The 14,397-nt window shown below is 32.5% G+C and overlaps 1 protein-coding gene across 4 annotated transcripts in view; it reads right to left on the bottom strand.

Moving 5' to 3' along the window:
- Positions 1-14,397, bottom strand: part of LOC119644660 (probable serine/threonine-protein kinase tsuA) — a 117,415-nt gene that overhangs the window by 69,169 nt on the left and 33,849 nt on the right. Inside the window, exon 1 of one of the 4 annotated variants that reach the window (XM_038044323.1) lies at positions 8,889-8,907. The exons of 2 other annotated variants lie outside the window; for them this stretch is intronic. The gene's annotated coding sequence lies outside the window, so the exon portion shown is untranslated. Of the gene's footprint in view, positions 1-2,967; positions 2,987-8,888; positions 8,908-14,397 lie in introns of those variants that run through there. One more of the 4 variants, XM_038044324.1, reaches the window with a different exon arrangement.

The raw sequence follows: 14,397 nt of genomic DNA, 5'->3' as shown, positions 1-14,397 counted from the left end.
GAGAAGAACCACTTGGCGGACTAAAAAAGTTCGAAAACAATGAATTGCAAGAATTTACGGGCGATAACCTACACAAACCTACCTCAAACTCTCAAAGAGCTCAAAGAACTGCTTAGCAGTTAATGAGTCAACTACTTCTCGATGCTTATATGGAATGGGAAAGATGCGAAAAGGGGAAAGAATTGGTAACACACGCGTATTGCGACTGTCGGTGAACATTGAGTCATGAGCTAGTCGACGAGAGCCATCCACATCGACATCGAAACGGCATATTCCTGGCCATTAAGTTTTGCTGTGCATACGATGAGTTTAGCAAAGTGTAGTGCATTACGTGTCGCTATAACCAAATGAAACTGTTATTGCGGTTAAAAGACGCAGTCGTCATTCTCTAGCCTGGCAATGCTAGGCTACACGTTACAAGAGTTTCTAGAATATGTTATTGCAGCTCGAATGTGAAGTTGTGGTGCGCCCAGTGTACTCACTAGACATAGCGCCTTCTGATTACCACTTGTTGCAACATGCACTGGTTGGCTCGCGGGCATTTTCACTCGCGAACCAATATCGTTTTTTCGACACTCTATCGCCATCTTGCCAGAGAGATTAGAAACACTTGAATAGCATCACGGAAAAATGATCTGAATCACCTAATGTATGAATAATCACGAACGAACTGAGACAATAGGATGGACAATAGAAAATGACTTGAAAAGTAACACGCTATACAAGGAATACTCCATAATTTAATTGGTTTGCTCGAAAGACAGAACAAATAGATTCATTTTGCTTGGCTGACTTACAAACTACAACTTCAGTCTACGATAATGAGCAGAGATGCGATAACAAATTTTTTTCTAATATGATGAATAACTGACGGAAGACGATAAAAGCTCTTACAACTTTTTACATATATATATAGGAAATAGAAAGGACACTGCACTATATCTAATGCTCGAAATTTATTTCTCTTCTACTGACTGTACTTAAGTCTCTGACAAATTTGAAATACTTGAAGCAATAATAACTTTTATTATCTAAGTCCGTTCACTTGCCGCTCACTCTTGGTTGAATTTCCGAATTAAATTTAATTTCATTTTTAACAATGAAAAAGTTAAAAAGTAACTCATTTACATAATTCAACTTTTATGAGCAATTACTATGAGCTCATATTATTTAATGATATTAAAATGTGAATTACGATAAATAATAATAAGAAAAAGAGAAGAGAAGAGAAGAGAAAAGGAAAGAAATACATATTGAAAGGAAAATAATTTCACAAGGAAACGTAATAAATCATTTTATCATGAAAATTCAACACGGTCCAAAGCCAACCAACCAACCATTGATTGCAAATTTTATTATTTAACGGCATTCGTGTGCTTTATTATATGATTGACTATCTGAAATCAAAAAAAAAAAAAAGTCTATATATACGAAAATGTTAAAAAGAAACCAGAAAATAGCAAAAGATATTACAGCTGGCATGGAAAGATTGAACAAGAAGAAGAAGAAGAAGTAATAATATTTACAATCGAAGTTTCACTTCACACCATTTTAATGAGGGTAATAAAAATTCGCACGCGCTACTCTATAAAGGGCTCGAGATTCCATAAAATTGATTAAATGGGCGATTGTTGTATTATGCCAAGCTATTCGCTGCAGAAAAGAAAATTGTTCCAGAACAATTCGATTCTTTCAAACCGTTCAACCCTATAATTCTTTGAATTAGTTCTCTTTCACTTTTTTTATAATTTGCGAACCCAATATTCACATTATATATATATATATACCTACGAATTCGTAACATGCAGTAATGATAAGAAAAAAGTGTAAATTAATATCGCTGCTGTTTCGAATACACTCTAAAGAGTTCGCACGACGTTTATATTTATAATATGCTAAGCTATACGTCAAGAATGAAGCAAATGTTTGGCCAATTGATTCCTTTTTATAGCGCAACAAATCAACTCTTTTCGTATTCAAACCCAAGCGGACGCCTCCCTCTATAGTTGTGTGCTTAGCAATAGTGTAACTGCTAGCAAGAGTGTAACTGCTTGCTCCTAACTATACACCAGATCTCTTGTTTATCTTTCACAAATCATTTTTTTTTTTTTTTTTTTTTTGAAAAATGTTTTCAACTTGGGGCAATTGAAGTTTTACTCGTTTTATTGAATATCTTTACTAACCACATAACGAATTTGGCATATCGCCAAATTAAGCGTAACAATCAATAAAAAGCATTTATTCAATAAATGCCAACGTTTACAATCAGATTAAAGGCGCGTACACACACACACACACACACACACAGGACGCTTTCATTTAACTTGATCCGTTTTATGTGTGCGAAATTCAACATTCAAGATTGTTTTTTATTAAGCATTCTCGTATTTCTTCATATGCCGCGCATTTGAATCTTTTTATTAGGATTTCAATTACGATATTTGGTGTAGAAGCGTAAGTGTCAAGAATCGTTCTCAACAAAAATCTTTTTATACACGATCGTTTAACAAAATTGAAATCTTATTAGTGCGCTGAGAAAACTTGAACTCGGTCAGACAGCTAACTAAAGTAGTTTTTGCATCTACCCGTCTACATCATTGAGACAAAAGGAGAAAATCTTAACGTTTTCCAGTCTTAAAATCTTGGACATTTTTCTCGTTCACTAAATGAAAGGCGATAAGCACTTTGTTGTGTGATTGCAAGCGTATCGGTTCGCTTACCGGAAATATTTCCATACCGAGTCTTTAGGAGATGCTAAGCAATATTCGCAATTCATGCTTTCTCTCAAACATTTTTTGTTTTTTGTTTTTTTTTTTTCTCAAATTTCTGGCAAATTCGACTTGAGTTCAAAACTTGATCTATGAACATAAACTTAATGGTTGTATGCCAAAGCGGTAGCTTTTTGAATTTGTGCAACTATAAGAAATACTACTACGTCTAAAGGGTAAGACCAAGATTTTGACTCACCTTTTCCACGATATGCGTAATAGTATGTTTCATGGCCGATTGATAATCAGAAATCATCTCCTCACGATCTTTTTCAAAGCAAACTCCCTGACATTTGACGCGTTTCAGGCCCAAAATATCGTGTAGACTGTTGCTGACTTTTGAGCCTTTTGCAATACCAACATCATCAGCAAAACGACGGGTTTTGAGCAATAAACCTTTGATTTTTTGGACATGACATACATAGGTAAGAGTTTATCGTCATCCTAAGCGCTTTTCGTCTTCAGCTCATTATCGGTCGTCTTTGAATTGTTTATACTACTTGTCAACATTACGTTCTCACAAAGTGTGCTCAGCAAACGTTCTCTGCAACAACCCGACGAACGTTTTTGCAGACGAAATTTCATTTCGCGAATGCAATCGAATGAAAATTCTTTGCTCAGCAAAATCACAAATTGTAAAAGTCAAAAATCGACAACTGAGACACTAATGGCGTTTATGACATTGAAATTCGACACAGTAGTCCTAGCAGTTTAGACAAAATATACCCTTGCATACATCCCTGCAATTTGATCTTAATTTTTTTTCTTTTAGCCCCAGAAGCATCGGCAAACTGCGAAGCATCTCGTATGCCGCCATTGCAGAGTGCAGATGATTACTACGTAGCTGTGCACTAAGTTAAAAAATGGAACTTGAAATGCAATAAAATTTTTAGAAGCTATCACGCGTCGCGTTTGCCCTGACGTGACGTCTGTATTAGTTTTATTTGAAATTGAGAACTTTGCCTGCAATGCGAACTCTATAGCTTTGTCTTGGGATAGTCATATTAAAAAAAATCGGACGTATACTCAGAAGCTAAAATGTCAATAAAAATAATAATAATAATAATAATAATAATAATACATAATAGTATTAATTTGTTAAAATTAACCGCTAAAGTACCAAAATGGACAATTTCGAGAATGATTATATAAAACTTTACGCCAAATTAAATTTTCACTTGACAAAGGCATTTATTGCGAAATTTCATCGGATTTAACTTTTGCGCATATTGATAACTCGCATTACTTTATCATTTTCGCCGATTAAAATACATGCAAATAGCTCCTACAAGCTTTGATTTACATATGATTTATTATAAAACGATGTATCATTTAAAATTGCATAAGCCATAATTATCTTTATTAAGTATTGTGAAAACAAAAGTGAAAAGTAGTCTATATTTATCCATACCATAGTCGTTGATGATAATCAACTAAAGTTTAATCTCCGTCTCGACAATTCTGAATTAATCAACTTAATCGACTATTTAGTGCACAATATGTAATGGAATGTAATTGTAATAATTGAAATAAGTGCTCGATACTGTACGAGACATACAAAGCAAAAAGATACAAAGTGAATTAACCGCAAGGTGAACCGTCCATACTTCTCTATGCCACACTACAACCAATGCGCATTACTCGATTTGGAATAGTATTAGATAGGTATTGTTCTACGCTTTGCAAGTTAATCAATAAGTATGAAAATACATACACCTTCTCTGCAGAGATTGTTTTGCATTGCAATATTGAGTCGAATTTTCCTGAATTTTTTCAGCTAAAATCTTAAATATGAAAGGGAAAAAATATTTTGATTGAAGCATTTGCCATCGCTAGTTGTTTATTTTCCTCACCTATCTAACAGTTTGTGGATGCGATTACTTTAAAAATATTTCCTCTTTTCCGGGACTCGTTTCTCCTACAACAACGCACAAACCAAAGCTTTGCTTAAGGGATGAGCGACCCATCGATGAAAACAAATCGTAATGGGAGGAATTCCTCAAGGCTGGTGAATAAGAGACGCGAGGACTGCCTTTTGCAGCGCACCTATAAAATCGATTAATAGCGTCTGGTGATAGATCACACTCTTCTGATCCCATCAAAGTCAAAACATTGTCGACTTGTCACAGTCACGGTACCCATACATATATATACCTTTAAAATTTGACCTCTACGAAGATCTGCTTTGTATTGTTCGGACAAAAGAAAAACACTACCGGCGAATGCTTCAACACTACGTGCAACGCTAGTACAAACTATGCCGTTGAAAATCGTCTTCAGATACTAACAAGAGAAGATGACGCCAATGATGCGACTTGATAATAATCACCTCGACAGTTAGGGTCATTTACGGGCAAATTACACTTTCAGGGGAAGTTTTCATACCTCCCATAATATGTAATCTTTGTAGGCAGCTTTCGCTGCCACTAGCCCCGTTTGCCTATTAAACTCACTCTCGTTCTCAAATATTCGTGCATTTTTCCGTTCGTTTTATTAGATGCTAACAATCGGAAATTTACAAAAATTTAAATTAACCACAAATTATTTAAATAAGAAGATTGCTTTCACATGGAAACTCAAAACCTGTATAAAGATATATATGCATATGTAGGAAAACATTTATTGAATTTAATTTTTTATTTGTGTTAAACATTAAAAATGTATTTAAAAATTATAACAATCGTAAAGAAAAAGAAATCAACGATACAAACAACAACCCGGTATCCACTGCTGTGACAAAACAACGACAAACACAAGGACAATGAAGTGAATGTTAAATTACAAACTTGAATTTAGTTACGGCCGAAATGCAGATACCCTTCACTTTTATAAGAAATTCGCTATAAATACACACACATACACGCGCATAAAATATTCATTTGAAATGTTATGAAAACAATGCAACGAACGCATACAATATCGAAATTGATTCGGTTGAGTATGCCTTTCATATATATTATACATATGTATAACGTGAACGCAAGCGCTCGACTGACATATGTAAAAAGCTTATGAAACACTTTTATCCAACCTACATACGTAATACATTCATGCAAGTTTTATGTTAAATTGTTTGTTTGTGTGTGTGTGTTTTTTTTTTTTCTTTTCTATATAAACAAAAAATTTTCATTAACATTTGTACATGATATACGGAAGAGATAAGCGAGAGTTCAAGTATTTTTTAGAAGGCGTTTTTTCAAGCGGATGTTACTTATAAGCGATGTTTTTTTTTTTTTTTTTCTTTGGAAATCGATTAATATTTTCTAATGAATATATATTTCATAATTTTTGTTCAGATGTTTTTTTTTTCTGCGTAATAAAATGTTAATGTTAAGTAATGCTATTACAATTTATTTTAAATTTTTTTCATTAAATTTTTGTAAAACTTTTCCACGTGTCATCCATCGTCAAGACATGTACATATTAACTTCAATGGCTAGTATATGATGTACGATTGTATGTTGAGAACATGAATAAATATAATTTAAAATAAAAAAATAGGATTTTCTTCGCACTATTTGCAGTAATTGCAGTAAAGTAAGTCTTGTTGGCGCCCGGATGCGTCTATTGGCGAGAAACAATCAAAAATTATTAGATAGCTTAGCATTCTAAAACAAGTAATAGCACAAGAAAAGATAAGTATATATGCAGATTCAAATCGCGCAAAATCTTTTTCGTATTTAATTTCCCTTAAAAAAAAAAAATTCAGATGCCACTTAATGCCACTGCATGTATGCATACGTGTCCTTTTCCAGTTCACGCATACATGAATATGAGAAAAATTCGTAAAGAGAGTTTTTCTTCTTTTTCTTTTTCTTCTTCTTCTTGTTTTTTTTTTTTTTTTTGTTTAAATAACGTAATTTGTGACAAATCTTGTCACCTGTCAACATCACTGTCATATGGCGAAAAATGCGTTGTCATCTTTTCAATTAACAGCAGACATCAGACGCGTAACGTTTTAACCGCAATTCAAAAGCAGGGAAAATGGATTATTGTATACGTAATAATAATAATAAGAAGAAGAAGAAGGAAAAAATAAATAAATAAATAAATGAATATAATATATAACGAATTTTTACTAATAAATTTAATTCACTTCTCCCGTTCAATTTATCGAACGAAAAAATATTTCCCTTACCGATTATCCATACGAGGAAGCCAACATCACACACTGACCATATCAAATCGATATAATTAAACAGACATTGCCTCTTTAATGCCTTCGAAAAAAATCGCAGAGGTAAGCGGGATGCTCGATAACTTTCTTAATTTTGCCAGATAACACTATGAGTACACTTGGGTGATAAATTGCGATGAAAATCTTATTTACAAGTTTTGCTTTTCAGTTAATTAGTTTAGGTTTTTGACAGTAATTCTTGCAACAACGCATGTCTAACGAGCGAGTTTTTAATCGAGGAGCAGCCGATGATATGACGAGCATGACAAGGTTGACGCATTATAAAGTCGAATACCGTTCGTAGATAAGAATAGAACAGAAGAAGAATATTAGACGATATAGTATTTTACCTTCACATCTGCGTGGACCGGTAACTGCATAAAAAAACTCTCTTTAATTTGACAAGGAGTTACGAAATTCCGAACTTAGCCCTTGCAGTATGCAAGGAAAACGTTTGCAAAAAATTCTCGAAAGCCGAAAGCTTAATCTAGTTCAAGTCATCTTCAATGCAAGATATGGTTGTAATCAGAACGTGAAAGACCGCCGCTGCCCTTCACGGTTACAATGGTTCTACAGCACTCTTCTCGTTTATCGGCCGATAATCATAGTATGCATCGTTATATCGACAAACGTGCTTCGAGTGTGTATCGTTCGGGCGGTTATCTCTACATGAAGCTTCTAGGACACGGACGGGCACCATACTAATAGATAACTTTCTCTTTTATAACCATGCTTTGGCGAGTAAAGTGTTTTTTCTCGCTCTCCTGAAGATATTTCCTCGAACCATGTCGGGAACGTAAAGAGAGTTTTTTATTAGATCCCAGTCGCTATAAAAACGTTTCCAACACCGGTAAGTAATGAATTTTCGTGTTTTTTTTTTTTTTTTGCGGACATGAAATTTGCTCCAGTATCCAGTAAGAATTGCTTGCATTATATGCAGCATCGATATCAACCCTTATTCGTTCAAAGCAAAGGAAAAACATTATCTATTTACGATATGTAATATTAAGCTTAGATGAGAATCTTGTTGGGCCTGGATCATTTGCAAAATGCGTTGCGGTTCTGCGAGAAGTTGTTTTCTAAACGAACTTTAGATTATTTTATGTGAATATTTTACTTTTCGTATTTTTTGTTTTACTTTTTTTTCGTTATTGAAATAATTTTTTGAAATATTCCCAACATTTTTTTCAGAATTTATAACCACAGTAACAATAATGAAAAAAAAAAAAAAAAGGAAAGGAAAAGAGGAGAAATAAATAAATAAAAAGTAAAACTTGAAACGTTTTTGCATATTTTCATAGAATTTCAACAAGAAGAACATCAAAATTTTAGTTTATTGGCAAATAAATTAAGGGAAAAAAGCCATTACTAACATGTAAAGGGAACGATAGAGAGAATGAAAAAAAAAAAAAAAAAAAAAAAAAAAAAAAAAAGAATGCAAATGTACATCCATATATACATACATATATGCATAGCGTGTAATGCTAACTCCCTCAAGAGATGGGTAAACAGCTATAATATTGGCCCACAGCCAACAACGTAAATGGAAAATACTTGTGGTTATAAAAAAATCAGATCTAGAATAAAGTTTTACTCACACACACACACACACGCGCGCACAATCAAAAACATATACGTGAATGCAACTTTTAATACTCCCTTTAAAAGAGAAAAAAAAAGAAGAGGAATAAAATAGACTTTAGAGAAAAAACAAAAAACAAAAAACAAAAAAAAAAACAACAACAACAAAACACATTTACGAAGCATTTGAAGCTTTTAAGAAGATTTAATGAAAAAACAATCTTGTTATTCTTTGAAGTTAGTAAATTATTTATTTAGGCGAGGAGAGAAATAACTCGTTAAAAAGATAAATAAAAATTTTGCACGAAAATTTGAATAAAGATAGATAAACAAACGCGTAAACAATACAATTCGGCTCATACCTTCCAGATAGCATTCAAAACTTGTTACATTATATGAATCAATTAAGGGCTTTTTCCGTTTATTCTCCCATTTAAGCAGTGAAAAAAAAAAATATAAAAATATAAAAAACGTATTTCAAATTTTTAGTTTAGTTCTCTCTCTCTCTCTTTCACTCTCTCTCTCTTTCTCTCTCTCTCTCTCTTTCTTTCTTTCTTTCTATCTATCTATCTCTCTATCTTTCTCTCTCTGTGTCTCTCTCTCCCTCTCTCTCTTTCTCACTCTTTCTCTTTCTCTCTCTCTCTCTCTCTCTATCTCTATCTCTCTTTTAGAGAGAGTTACAACGGGACACAGACCAACCTTAAATAGACTACACCAGTTAATATTGTTATGCATATGACAAGCTAGAAAAAGGATTTTAATGGGAAATGAGCGAAAAAGTGCTCCGATCCGAATCATGTTCAATAAATAGCATGGGCCTTACCATGTCTGTGTCTCAAAAAACCTACAGCCTATAAGTTCAACCCAAAAAAAGCCAAAACGGACACCCATACAGGCAGAAAGATATAAGTCTATCTCGAGGCCTTTTCTGACAAAAGTCTGACAACAATCGAATACATCCGTACGGTAAGAAGTTATACGCTTTAGACGGTTTAGAGGTGCAACCATTCGTCCAGCTAGCACAGGCACAAAGCAAGTAACGCTGAACCGAGTGATTTACAATTGAACCGGGCCCTGATCGATATTTTATCGATAGTTTTCTGCAAAACGTGGCTACAATACGTAAGCTTTCAAATAAAACACAACTTTCTAGCATAAGTTGAATTTCGTAATGAAAGGACTTTTATTAAAAGGAGAAAATTCTTCGCCTGGAGAATATTCTTTGACTTATTTGTTTGCGTTCATGTAAAATGAATTAGTAAGTAATACGAATAGTGAAACGGATATGTTGTGAAATTCATTTGTGAACTTCAGATTTATTCATTTTCTATCGCATGCCCTTTACATACATATATTTCTAATTAAAGAAACTGCAAACTACAGATCCGTTTGCATTCAATTCAAATATAATTTTATAGGAAAATTTACTTTTATGCAATATATTTTTGGCCAATTGGCCGTAGAATGTTGCCTCGTAGTAAAGAATGAAAATACTATTTACCTAACATCTGTCAATGACAGAGTAGCAAATATTTTAATCAATATTTATACGAGTAAAATTTTATTTTGCATTTATTTCTCTCATTCGATATATGATTTACATTTTAAATGTTTTCCTTATTCGTATCTTTTGGGCAACGCATAAAAATTTGACCAATTAAAATCTTCAATCAAATGTAAAATAGTAAAAAGTCAGGGATTATTATAAAAGGTTTAATATTAAAAGCGACCCAGGACCATTTCTATCAACAACATGCATTATCGCATTAAGAGCGAGCATCTACTCTATGGTAATTTTTCACTTGTTTCTATAGTATAAATTGATCTTTAGAAGCTGTTTGGAAATTATTTTTTTCAATAAAAGAAAAAAGAAAAAAAGATACAAGAAAAAGATACAATTGTATCTTTAAAAAAAAACCTATGATAAAAAGATACTTTTCAAGATAACGAGTCCAGTCTAGCTATGACAAATCTTTGGTGTATACAAAGGATATTTCCTTTTGAAGTTTGGCTATAATTGTTTCCACATTCTTTAAAGGATAGTCGGGCCCACATCGTCCGCTCAGAGATTTTAATGATATGCAAACGGTATCGAGAATTTAGCATATCTTGCTCTTAACGATGTTTATAAAGAAAGAAAAAAATAAATAAATAAATAACTGAATGTATTTTTTAATGAAAAGTCTTTCACTTCTGAACTTAAAAACAATAACAACAGCAACAACAACAACAGCTAACCAACCGCAACAGTAACGTATGTGACGACAACCTGTAGAAGGAAAAACAATGTAACTAAAGAAAAACTCATTTAAAACTTTACTGCAGCTGATAGAAACAATTGCTGTTATATGGTGACTACAAAGCATGAGTGGAGCGAGCGACAGGTTTTATTATTACAATTATTTTTTACTTTTTTTAATATTTACGAAAAATTAATAACATCAACGAGTCCAAAGGTCATATTTTAACACTCTCCCTTTATCCCTTTCTCCTCTTCATAAGATAAAATTATAACAAAACAATCTCATACATTAATAAATTTTATATACAACAATACAATTTTTATTTTTTTATTTTTTTATATTTCTTTTTTTTTTTTTTTTTTTTTTTTTTTTTTTTATTATAGACGATACTAAAGGTAAGATGAGATATTCTTTCATGGTTATAAGTCTTTATTATGAACACCAATTCTTGGAAATTTACTCAGGCAGAGAGCTTAAATTCAATTTTTTATAGAGTATATGAGCGCGTTTAAAAATACATGTATGTACACAATAAATAATAGCGGGATAATAGCGAATTTTGAATTCTCTAAGTTACCAGGGTACGAGGATTGGATTTAAGATGGAATCTATCTTATAAATACTATATAGAAAATTTCAAATCGACGCTATGCTATGCTACCTTTACAGTGTAATGTGTAGTGTGTATTTGCACAGGCAAATTACATTAAATTCGCGATTGATCTATCAAGAAAGTAAATGAAAGACAAGTTATATATATATATATTGCCGTTTGATGCGGCAATACTCTTAGGAACCATCTCTCTCGAGTGTCGTGCATTGGATTTTTCAAACGAATAATCAACTTAATATACCTCTTGCATCCATACGGCATATAAAAAGTCGGTATTCCTCTTAGTTATGAATCATGTTTATGTGTTTATTCCTGTTTCCCCCTTCATCGTTTCTTTCGGTTTTTCACATTTATTTTAATACTTTCTTACGCTGTGATTTCTCTCCGTAGCTTTTCAATCTTGCATTGCTGCCCAAGATTATCGTTTATGTGTACGTTGTGAAATCATAACACAAATAAATATATCGTTTTTTTCTTTCTTTTTTTTTCCTTTTTTAAAGAAATGGCAGCTGTTTTTCAACTTGAATCGAATGCTATAATTTTGTGATTTTATGATGCCTGCTACCTGAGTCTGGCAAGCAACCTCTATAATACATACAATAACACATAATAAGAGAAAAGATTTCTATATATATATATATATATATATATGGGTACGTCTTCTTTATGTTGGGTCATCCAAGCATGAGTGCATAAAATCGAGTTTGGCAGATTTTTGTATAAAAGGAGACAGAAAAAGAAAAAAAAAAAGAAAAGAGAAATGCTTTTGTGTGAGTTATGTAGTAGAAAGAAACAAAAAAAAAAAAAAGAAAAGAATACTTGCAGGGGCTAAATAAATTTTGTTTATTTTTATTTCTCTCAATCTGTTTATTTATTTATTTTTTTATTTTTTTCAACTTAACTTTTATATTATGTATTATGTTAGGTTTTAGTTTATACACCTGCTTTCTCATCATTTTTAATTTATTTGAGTTATGAGAAATAACAAACTTTTGTTCTTCTCCTTTGATCAAGAAAACTGTGTGATTGCTGTGTATTTGAGGACATCACCTGCCTTCTTAATAAACATATGTCCTCCAAATCAAAATTATGCCCAAGCACGCACAACTTAAATTCACAATTAACCTAAGTTTGTGCATTGACACAAGCTCTAACGTTGTAAAGTGTTTTATACTATTATTGGGCTTAAAGCCGTTGCTCTATGCCTTAAAGTCTGCTTATCAGTACAACGGATTAATCATTCTTTATATTTGGACACCAAGTTCTATAAAAAAACCCGCACTTCCTTCTTCTATATACACAGATATGTACAATAAAGAATACATAATATAAAGGATGCGAAGATATATTTGAATGTAACCAGTAAGGACACCTATCGTCTGCCTTATATCGTTTACTCTGATATAGTTGGATTGGGATGCCTACTAAGTCCAAATTATAAGACGTAAAATATTTATAGGGTTATCTGATGAATCATGGAAATGCCTTTCAAAAAAGCTAAATAAAATTCATATTCTTTTTTTAGAAACTATTTTTAATAATTTGTCGAAATTTATTACGATTGTGGAAAAACTACCCAAATTTAAAACTCTAACGCGGTCGAGCTAGAAAATGTCGCCTATATCCGCTTGAAAATATCTTGGAAATGACTAAAAAAATTTCTAACGTTTCTTTCGAGAACTATTTTTAATGAAGGCGTGCCTTTCCAACTCTTAATAGCAGGCAAGTAAAAAAATGATACTCGGTCATGACCGAATCCTTTGTACCCATTATCGTTATCCTAAAAAAGACAAAATAAGTAAAAATAACTAAATTTTCATCCTCTATAATAGGGAATGGGCGCCGTCGATATTTTCTTCTTTCAAAATAAACGCTTTTGTCTAATAGGCGTGTGGGTGTTGTAGGCGTGTCCTTGGAAAAGTTTAAGTCACTGTCAAATTCGTAGACGATACCTTCATTTTCGCTAACGGGAGAATGTTTAGGCGGATAGATGAGCAAACGAACAAACGGACATATTTCGGTACCTTCCAGATGACGTTTTTGAAGCTTGTTTCTGCGCCTCATAAATGTATTGCAAGCAAATTAAACTTTTAATACGCTATAATATTGGGTGGGTGTGGTCAATTTTTCCCATTTTTTTATACGTGCTACAGCCTCGCGAAAAAATGGGCAAAAAAAAGCAATTTTCTATTTTTTTTGAAAAGGAAACGTGTTCTATGTTTTCGTGATGCTATGGACGTGTTCTTCGACTGATTTGGCCCATTCATAATACCAACTTGCGTAAGAGAACCTCAAAAGCTTTTGACAAAATTGAAGTCGATAGCCGTATTCTTGTGGACGGGAGAATGTTTACAAAACACAGTATACAGACGGACGGACACGCAGATAGGCAGACGGACATCATTAAATCGATTTAGAATTTGATGCTGATCAAGAATGTATACACTTTGCGGAGTCACTGATACTGATACGTCTTTCTGGAGATTGCAAACGTTTTGACAAAATAAAGATACCTCTCAACCTTCGATGTTAGAGAAGCGTTGCGCTGATCCTTTCAGCCTTGGCGCATTCTCTGGCTAATATATATATTCGAAATTTGCAAAAATAATGAATTTTTTTTTTATTTCTCACTTAAGAATCATTGACCGATATCATCGATGACATCATCTTTTTCATACGTCACTATCAGTTACTTATGACAAAAACAATAAAAATGAAAAAATAATTAAGAAATCATTTGTTGTCCTTTTGTTTTAGTGACCATTTATAAAGCGAATAGATTTTATTTCCACTTAAATTTAAGTTTACTTTAGAAAATTCAGAACGAGCTTCACTTTTTTTCTTCTTTTTTTCTTTTTTTTTTTTTTTTTTTTTGAGTACAATTTTCATGTGCAATAAGGAAAAAGTAAGAAAAAAGAAATCGAATTAATAGAAATTCTTATTTAGAGCATAAAAATCTTGAATTAATTTAAATGGTTACCTTCATATATATATATATATATATATATATATATA

The sequence above is a fragment of the Glossina fuscipes genome, unplaced genomic scaffold, assembly GCF_014805625.2.
Source record: "Glossina fuscipes isolate IAEA_lab_2018 unplaced genomic scaffold, Yale_Gfus_2 0, whole genome shotgun sequence".
Classification (NCBI taxonomy): Eukaryota; Metazoa; Arthropoda; class Insecta; order Diptera; family Glossinidae; genus Glossina; species Glossina fuscipes.
The sequence above is the reverse complement of the archived record's forward strand: the minus strand, read 5'-3'. Positions and strand labels throughout refer to the sequence as shown.